Source organism: Arachis hypogaea, chromosome 9 (genome assembly GCF_003086295.3).
Source record: "Arachis hypogaea cultivar Tifrunner chromosome 9, arahy.Tifrunner.gnm2.J5K5, whole genome shotgun sequence".
Classification (NCBI taxonomy): domain Eukaryota; kingdom Viridiplantae; phylum Streptophyta; class Magnoliopsida; order Fabales; family Fabaceae; genus Arachis; species Arachis hypogaea.
The window spans coordinates 10,469,557-10,477,928 of record NC_092044.1 but is presented as its reverse complement, the minus strand read 5'-3'; the positions used below and the strand labels follow the sequence as shown (position 1 = coordinate 10,477,928).

General features: G+C 29.2%; 1 long non-coding RNA gene across 1 annotated transcript; it reads right to left on the bottom strand.

Moving 5' to 3' along the window:
• Positions 1 to 2,576: 2,576 nt before the first annotated feature.
• LOC140174939 (uncharacterized) lies at positions 2,577 to 4,143 on the bottom strand. The gene is made up of 2 exons (XR_011865089.1): positions 3,838 to 4,143; positions 2,577 to 3,034 (listed from the first exon to the last, which is right to left on the bottom strand). It is a non-coding gene; the product is annotated as an uncharacterized lncRNA (long non-coding RNA).
• Between the last annotated feature and the right edge of the window lie 4,229 nt (positions 4,144 to 8,372).

Genomic DNA, 8,372 nt, shown 5'->3' with positions numbered 1-8,372 from the left:
AAGAAATGGCTGTTTAAGGATTAATTTAATTTATTTTTTAAAATTTAAAAGACCAATATAACTCATATCTATACATATAAAGATCAATTTAAATCTATATAAATTGATGACATATCAAATAAGATATTATAGACTACGTGTAATGGATATTAGTGGCTTAGAAAATGAGGGTTGAATTTAGATCTCTTTTAATTTTATTTGCTTGTTCTTCAAATTTGATGTATTTTACAGATTTTGTTGAATCACCTTGTGTAGAAAAATAGGAGATATTTTTATTTTGTTTCTTGACGAAGGAAGAACCTAAACAAAACTGAGTGCAAGGTATATAGCTGTGAAGTATAACTGGATAGAATAAGCAGGAGATAATTTTGTTTTGTCTCGTAAAGTATAAAACTAGAATCAGAGAAGAAAAAGAGAAGTGACAAAGCCATATATCCTAATTTAGCTACCTGGTGTAATATAGCTTACATCCAGTCTCTATCACAACAATAATAGAATTTTCACTATTTGTAATCAAGATTACATTAACCAATTTCCCTAATATTTAACCTAATTCTATTTGGAATAAACCAACTTCTACCTAAGCCAAATTTGACTAGGAACTCACCATAGTTTTTCAACCACTAAGTGCTTACTTAACTTAACAAGGAAATCTCCTCAAGAGGATTTCTGAAATAAACATTAATTTTTCTTTAAGTCTAATTCTCTTTGCCTTTTTTCTTTCAATGATTTTTTCTTACATTCCTCACTATAATGTCTTTTTCCATTGAAACAAAGAAAGATAAAACTGAGAAAGCAAAATATTCAACTGAGAATCATAAAGGAGAAGAATGAATAGCTCTATAAATTATGGGAACCCAAACTTTGTGCTCTCACTCCTTACTCTAATTCTTAGCCGTTTACCCCTTTAATAGAGGAGTAAAGTTTCCAAAACTTGAAACATTCCTTCAATACATTTGACTTCTTCTCTCCAAAAGTTAGCAGCAACAGCGATGCAGAATAGAGTAGCAGCAATAGCGACGCAGAATAGAGTAGCAATAATGATTTAACAATACATGCATTCATACCTTGTTTCTTCTTTTTCATCTTTTCTCATCTTACTTCAAGAATCTAAGTCCTTTATTTGTGCTTTACCTCTAAGTAACTTTTCTGACTATTGATTTTTTGCAAAGCTCCATAACTTTCAAATTCTTAAACTTTTCGATTCGGTGTATGCAAAGAGGAGATTTTTTTCTACAAGCTTTAATGTTGCACAAAAATAGAAATCTTTCTCCAATGTAACCATAGGATGTGATATTTGTTTGAAGCCCTGACTTCTTTGATTTTTTTTTTATTAAAATTGGTAGTCTACTTTTTGTACTTTTGATTTAGCCCTAATTAGAGCTTTTCCTTTTTTTTGCTTTGCTTTAGAGTTTCAAGTGGGTGATAAAAAAGAGAAAAGAGAAAAAAAAGAAAGAGTTTGGTTTGGTGGTGTGGTGGAATAGTTCAAATGAAAGTGGAGTTCCATTCTTTAGCAGCAACTAATTAGAGTATAAGAAATTAGATCACCAAATAAGTGAATGGACTTGGATGTTATGAACATGGGCTTAATTCATCAATTGAGGCTTGAAGTATTTTTTTGTTTTGGAAGAAAATTTGTAGTTGTAATTTATAAATATTTCCTTGAACTTGAGTATATGTGGGCCTTATACTAGCCATTCAGATTTTTTATCACTTTGGACTTCATTAGTTTGTTGGGCATGTTTTTTTGTCCTTTGTGTTAGTTTTGATTAGTTAAATTTCTTGCACAATTAACAAACTAATCACACACATAATTAAGCTTTTAATCTAATAATGATATTTAGTCATCATCTTTAATATGTTATTAGTTATTCAAATTCAATAATCTCTCGCTTGATGATAAACATTATAAAATGAATTGAAAAAGAAATAAGAAGAATTTTAGAAACTTTCATTTGATGTTTATATTTTGATGTACAATTCTTTTTTTTTATTATTATTCACTTGCCTCTTTATGAATGTTTGTATTTTTTAACCTAATATCAACACAATTTATGTAGAAACAATGCCAAACATCCAAAAACTTTTTCAAATAGTTTTATACATGAAAGAATCTATCTGATCATTTGTTAATATTTACAAGGCTATTTATCCAATAAAAAATTTAAATAGCCTTATTCAATCAAAAATAAATACCAATAAAAGCTATGATTAATAAGCAATTATAATCAAGTTTCTTAATCAAAGCTGCAAATAATAATTTCAAAACAACAGTTAGCTTCAAGTAATTCAAGCTTTCAAATCAATGAACAATTCACAAAATAAATCATATATTAGCAACAATCAAATGTTTCAAAAATTCTTTGCCAGTCATACTTTTTCATAAAATATCAACTAACATCAAAGAAGTTCCAAAATAGTGCCTTAAAATAATTTATTTTTACTTTCACTTTCTCCCTTTTTTTTATCATCAAAGGGAAGTAGTGTCACCTGCACAAGAGTGCGATTAGGCTACCAGAATAATTCAATAGTTCAGAGTTAGGAGTTAATTAGCTATCTATTAAAGTCATTCAAAATGAAAAGTATTCAAAGACTAGAATTTAAACATAAGAGAAACAGTGTTTTAGAATTAACATCATTGACAAAGAGCTAGACATGAGAACCCTCATTCTTAGTTCTCATAATTTCTTCCTCTTCATGCTCAGACAATATTTGATCATCTTCTAACGAGTTAAAGTACTTTAGAAGTACTTCAACCCTGTTTTGAGACTTTCACCATGAATTTTATTTTGGATTGCTAGTCTCCTAACTTGTTAATTGGAATTGATCATTTGCTTTGTAAGGTTGATAAACTCTTGTAACACATCCTTGATAATTCAATTAATCAAATATTTGTTAGAACTTGATGTTGCCCACAGTCGAAGGAGGAGGGATACTCTCATCTTCTTCTTCCTCCATAACCATGTCTCTGGTGGACTTAGTTCCTTTTTCTTTTGTCTGTTTGACTGCACCATCGTCCTTAAGTGATGAAATTCTATTTTTTTGGTGTTCATTATTCAGATCAACAGCAAAATATTCAAAGATGCAAGTTAAAAATATGTCATATGGTAGAGAAACATTTTTATCACTTTTAATACAATCATGTGTATGGCGCATCATTAAGTAAGCAAATGAGATTTTAATTTTGTTGAAGTATTGCATAGAGAACAAAGGCATCACAGAGGGTGACTCGTTGATATGAACTACTTTGGGGCATGAGAATATGAGTATTGACGCTGTGAAGTTGGGATTTGACAGGACTTAGGACTCTGTGGTTAGGAGTCATACCATCCATGAATGAGATGTTCTCATAAATGTTAGCTAACACATTCTTGTGTAATATACCCAGATCATTATTCCATTTTCTAGAGATGTAGGCATTGACACCAACATCGTAATAATCAAGGGCATCACTAAAAAATTCTTTGTTCAAATGTATTTCATGGCCTTTAACATATGAGTGAACACTTCTGTCATGGTAATACATATTGCCATAGAATTCTCTAACTAGATCAGGATAGACTAGTTTTCTGATTTCAAAACGTTTCTTCTAGTCCAAGTAAGCAAAGTTCTCTTTAAAATTAATCCCCTTTTCAGCCATAGCATTCAAATCAGCCACATAAGTAGAACATAGAGGTGTTTTAGAAATAACAGCTTTATGAAATTCATAGTTCATACTAGATAAAAAACGACGAAGATCATAGTGTGAATGTGGACGGTTACCAAAATGAGATTTATAACCAACAGGATCAAGAGTTGTAAGTTCTTTCACTGAGTTGAGAAAAGGTCTTCGCTTACCTTTTGAAGTGCGATTAGATGGTGCTGAACGTCCTTGAGGATGAGAAGATGAACGAAGTGGAGGAGACATTGGAGGTTCTTCATCCGTCATAGGTCTCTTCCCCTTGATAGCATTAGCCCTAGAAGTGCCACCATCAGTGGGTGCAATGGATGGACGTCGAGAAGGATCTTGGTTCGTGCCATTAGTTTGGGAACATAAGAGGAGTGTGAGGAAGAATGAAAATGGATGTGGATGTGGATGTGGATGTGGGTGTGAGCTTGCCCTCTAGGTGGTGGATTTCATGGAGCACGATGAATGAGAATGTAGGAGTGGTGGGGAAGATGAGAAATTTTCAAGTAATAAATGCTATAAATGTTTTGAACTCTTTTTGCAAACCCAAAACAATATAAAATAAAAAGTATTTAAAAAAAGTTTGAATTAAAAAAATGCAAACAAGCAATTTTGAAAAGACTAGTCAAATATAAAATTTTGATTTGAAGAGAAACCCAAAATGTAAATACTCTTTTTTTTTATGTGATTGATCAATGCAAATAATGAGGTTCACATCATAAAATAGAACTTCTTTTTTTTGGGTCTAATAGTGGTGTTAAGAAAATACAATAGTCCACCAAAAATTTAGTTTTGATCCATATCAATTAATTTTATCAATAATTAATCTGATATCCAAAAAATTTAGGAGTCATTATTTATTCAGTTTTATCTCTTATTAATCTGAGAGATAAAAACAACTAAAAAGTAACATCATCAAATTAATTTAGGAATTCAACATCAACAATTCCTATTGTAGTTCTTAGCTTGCAAAATATATCTTCATATAGTGATTTTATAAAGATATCAGGCAGTTGATCCTCAAATTTTACAAATTATATGTCAATTATTCTTTTTTATACATGTTTTTTAATAGAGTAAGAACTCATTTGGGAAGTAGCAGAATCTACTTTTTCTTATTTTTGAATTATGAAAAGTCACTGTACTGTACGCATGTTTGGCACTATTTTAAAAAGAACTTTTAAGTTTTCGAAAAGTTAATTCAAAATTTTTTGAAGAAGTAAAAATATATGATTTCTCCTCCTCAAAAAGTCATTCTATCATTCCTGTAAAAAATATCACCTCAAAACAAAAAAAAATCTACTTTTATTTCTGGCTTCCTATCACCATTTTCATCCAAGATTCCAACTGCTAGAAGTATTGGCCTTCTACCATCATTTTCACGTAATGATTTATTTGTTGAAAATAGACCCTCCACCACCATTTTAAAATAATGTTCCATCTGAACCACCTATTATATATATTTATTTTAATTTTTTTATTATTTTACCACTTTATTTTTATTATTAAATTTGTATTTAACATTGTGTGTGGTATAAAATTTCAGTTTTAATTTTATTTTTTTATGTGATTTTATTTTTATATAGCTGCTATTATTTTTATATAGCTGCTATTATTTTTATATAGCTGCTATTATTATTGTGCTATTATAAAGAATTAATTGTCTAAACAATTATAATTTTAGTGATTAGGTTATAAAAAATCAACATTCAATATTGAAAAGTATTTGTTATCATCCTTGTTTTAATATCCATTTTTTGTGAAAACAGAAATTGTATTTTTTGAGTTATTTATCCAAATGCTACAACTTTAAAATAAGTATTTCTATAACTAAAAATTCAAACACAAAATAACTTATTTATAAGCTGCTATTAATAAAAGTCCTTATCCTTTAAACTCTTTTTCCAAAAGAGCTTATTTAAGTCATTTACCCAAACTGGGCGTAAATCTCACTTCAATGTGTTTAGTTCTTAAGTGCAAAACAGAATTTTTTGAAATGTTAATAGCACTCATGTTTTCACAAAATAAAGAAATACTATTGACTTGTAATTTGTAATATGCAAGTTGTGTTTTAAGCCATAAAAATTGTGAACAAGAAGAAGAAGAAGAAGCTATGTATTCAACTTCGGTAGTGGATAATGCAACAGTAGCTTATTTCTTGTTAGATCACACATTTAGAGACTGATCAAGAAAGCAACAAATTCTTGAAGTGCTTCTTCTATCAACTCGATCTCCGGTAAAATTTGCATCACAATAACCTACTAAAAAAAACTCATTAGATTTGTGATATTAAAGACTAAAATCAACATTGCCATTAATGTATCTAATGATCTCTTTTACAGTTGAAAGATGTGATTCTTTAATATGAGATTAGGATCTAGAACAAACTCTATCACTATGAATAATGTCCAATCTAGAGGATGTTAGATACATGAGAGATTCTATCATTCCTTTATACCTTATTTCATCCACCTCTTTTCATATTTCATCCTTTTCAAATTTGAAATTTGGATGCATAGGTGTACTCATTGGTTTAGAATTTTTTAAACCAAATTTTTTTACCAACTCTTTGGCATATTTATCTTAGTGTACAAAAAATCTACTAAGAGTTTGTTTGATTTGGAATCCTAGGAAGAATGTGAATTTTCCCATCATACTCATATCAAACTCACTAGTCATTAAATTTTCAAAATCAGCACGCAAGACTTTATTAGCCAATCCAAACACAGTATCATCCACATAAGTTTGAACAATTATAAAATGATCATTAGACTCTTTAATGAAAAGAGTTGTATCCGTAGTATCCCTTTAAAAATTATTTTTCAATAGGAAAGAGTTAAGTCTTTTATACCAAACTCTTGAAACTTGTCTCAAACCATAAATAATTTTAGATAGTTTAAAAATATGGTTTAAAAAATCTTTATTTTTAAAATCGGAATGCTGAACTACGTATACTTCTCTATCAATAATTCTATTTAAAAAGATACATTTAATATCCATTTTGAAGAGTTTAAACCCTTTGTGGGCTGCATATGCAAGCAATAATCTTATTGCTTCCATCCTTGTAACCGGAGCAAATGACTCATCAAAGTCAATGCCTTTCTCTTGGTCATATCCTTGAACTACTAGTCTTTCTTTGTTTCTAGAATACTACCATTCTCACCTAATTTATTTCGAAAGATCTATTTGGTACCTGTTACCTTCTTACCATTTAAATTTGGCACCAATGTCCAAACGTTATTCTTCTCAAATTGGACTAGTTCTTCTTCTATTGCCTTGACTCATGAAGGATCATCAAGGGATTCCTTCACATTTTGAGGTTTCACTTGAGAGATGAGAGCAAAATCATTTAGTTTCATCCTTCTTTTTTTAGAGGATCTTGTGGTAACTCCTTGAGATGAATCTCCAATAATAAACTCATGTGGATAATTTTATAAGAACTTCCATTCTCTGAGTTTAGATGATGTAATCTCAAGTCTGGTATGATTGGATACTACATAATTGATACTTTTAGAATTTTCTGCTTCGGTAGGAGGCAAAACAAATTTGTCTCCCGGAATTTGTTCTGCAAAATCAGGGACAACATTTTTCAAGGTGAGTTCTGATTTGTCGTCAATTTGGACTCCACTTGAATTTTGTCCAATTTTACATCCTACATCATTTTCTTTAATAACACTTGAAATTGTGTTAGATTCACAAAAAGTAACATGTATGAACTCTTTAATGATTCTATGTTTCTTGATGTAAACTCTATAAGTTCTACTAGTGGTTGAATAATCAACAAAAATACATTCATATGATTTTGGATCAAATTTTTTAAAATTATATTTAGCATTTAAAGTAAAACATTTGCTCCCAAAAATATGAAAATATTTAAGGTTGGGAGGAATTCCTTTTCATAGCTCATATGAGATTTTCTTTAAAAAAATTTCAGTGATGGTTCGATTCAAAATATAACAAGATGTGTTTACAGTTTTAGCCCATAAAAATTTTGGAACTTTATTCTTACAAAGCATTGTCCTAACTATTTCTTGAAAGCTTGTATTTCTCCTCTCAACAACTTTATTTTGTTGAGATATTTTAGGATATGAAAAATTGTGAAAAATACCAAATTCATCATAAAATAATTCAAAATCTTAGTTTTCAAACTCCTTTCCATAATCACTTTTTATGAAAACAATTTTTAATTTTTTTTGTTTTGAATTTTTTGCAAATGAAAAAAATGCTGAAAAAGCATCATTTTTATGAGCTAAGAAAAGAACTCATCCAAATCTTGTATAATCATCAACCACCACTAAACCTCAATGTTTACCACCTAGGATTTGAGTCCTAGTAGGACCAAAAAGATCAATATGTAACATTTTTAATGATCTTTTAGTAGAGATGTCATTCTTGAATTTAAAAGAACATTTAGTTTGCTTACCCAAATGACAAGTATCAGAAGTGATCTTTGTCAAATTTGATCTTAAGAAGACCTATAACTAAATTCTTTTTCACAAGTTTAAAAATTTGAAACATTCTAACATATCCCAATTTAATATGTTATAACTATTTTTTAGACTCAATAGATGTGAAATAAGCTATATTTATTGTTATAAATATTAAATTGAATATGTCATAATTATTTTTTATTTGAAATTAAATGAAAATAAAATCAGGTACTATCTTTTGGGTTTTAGATATTATTTTTATTTGGATTTTAAGA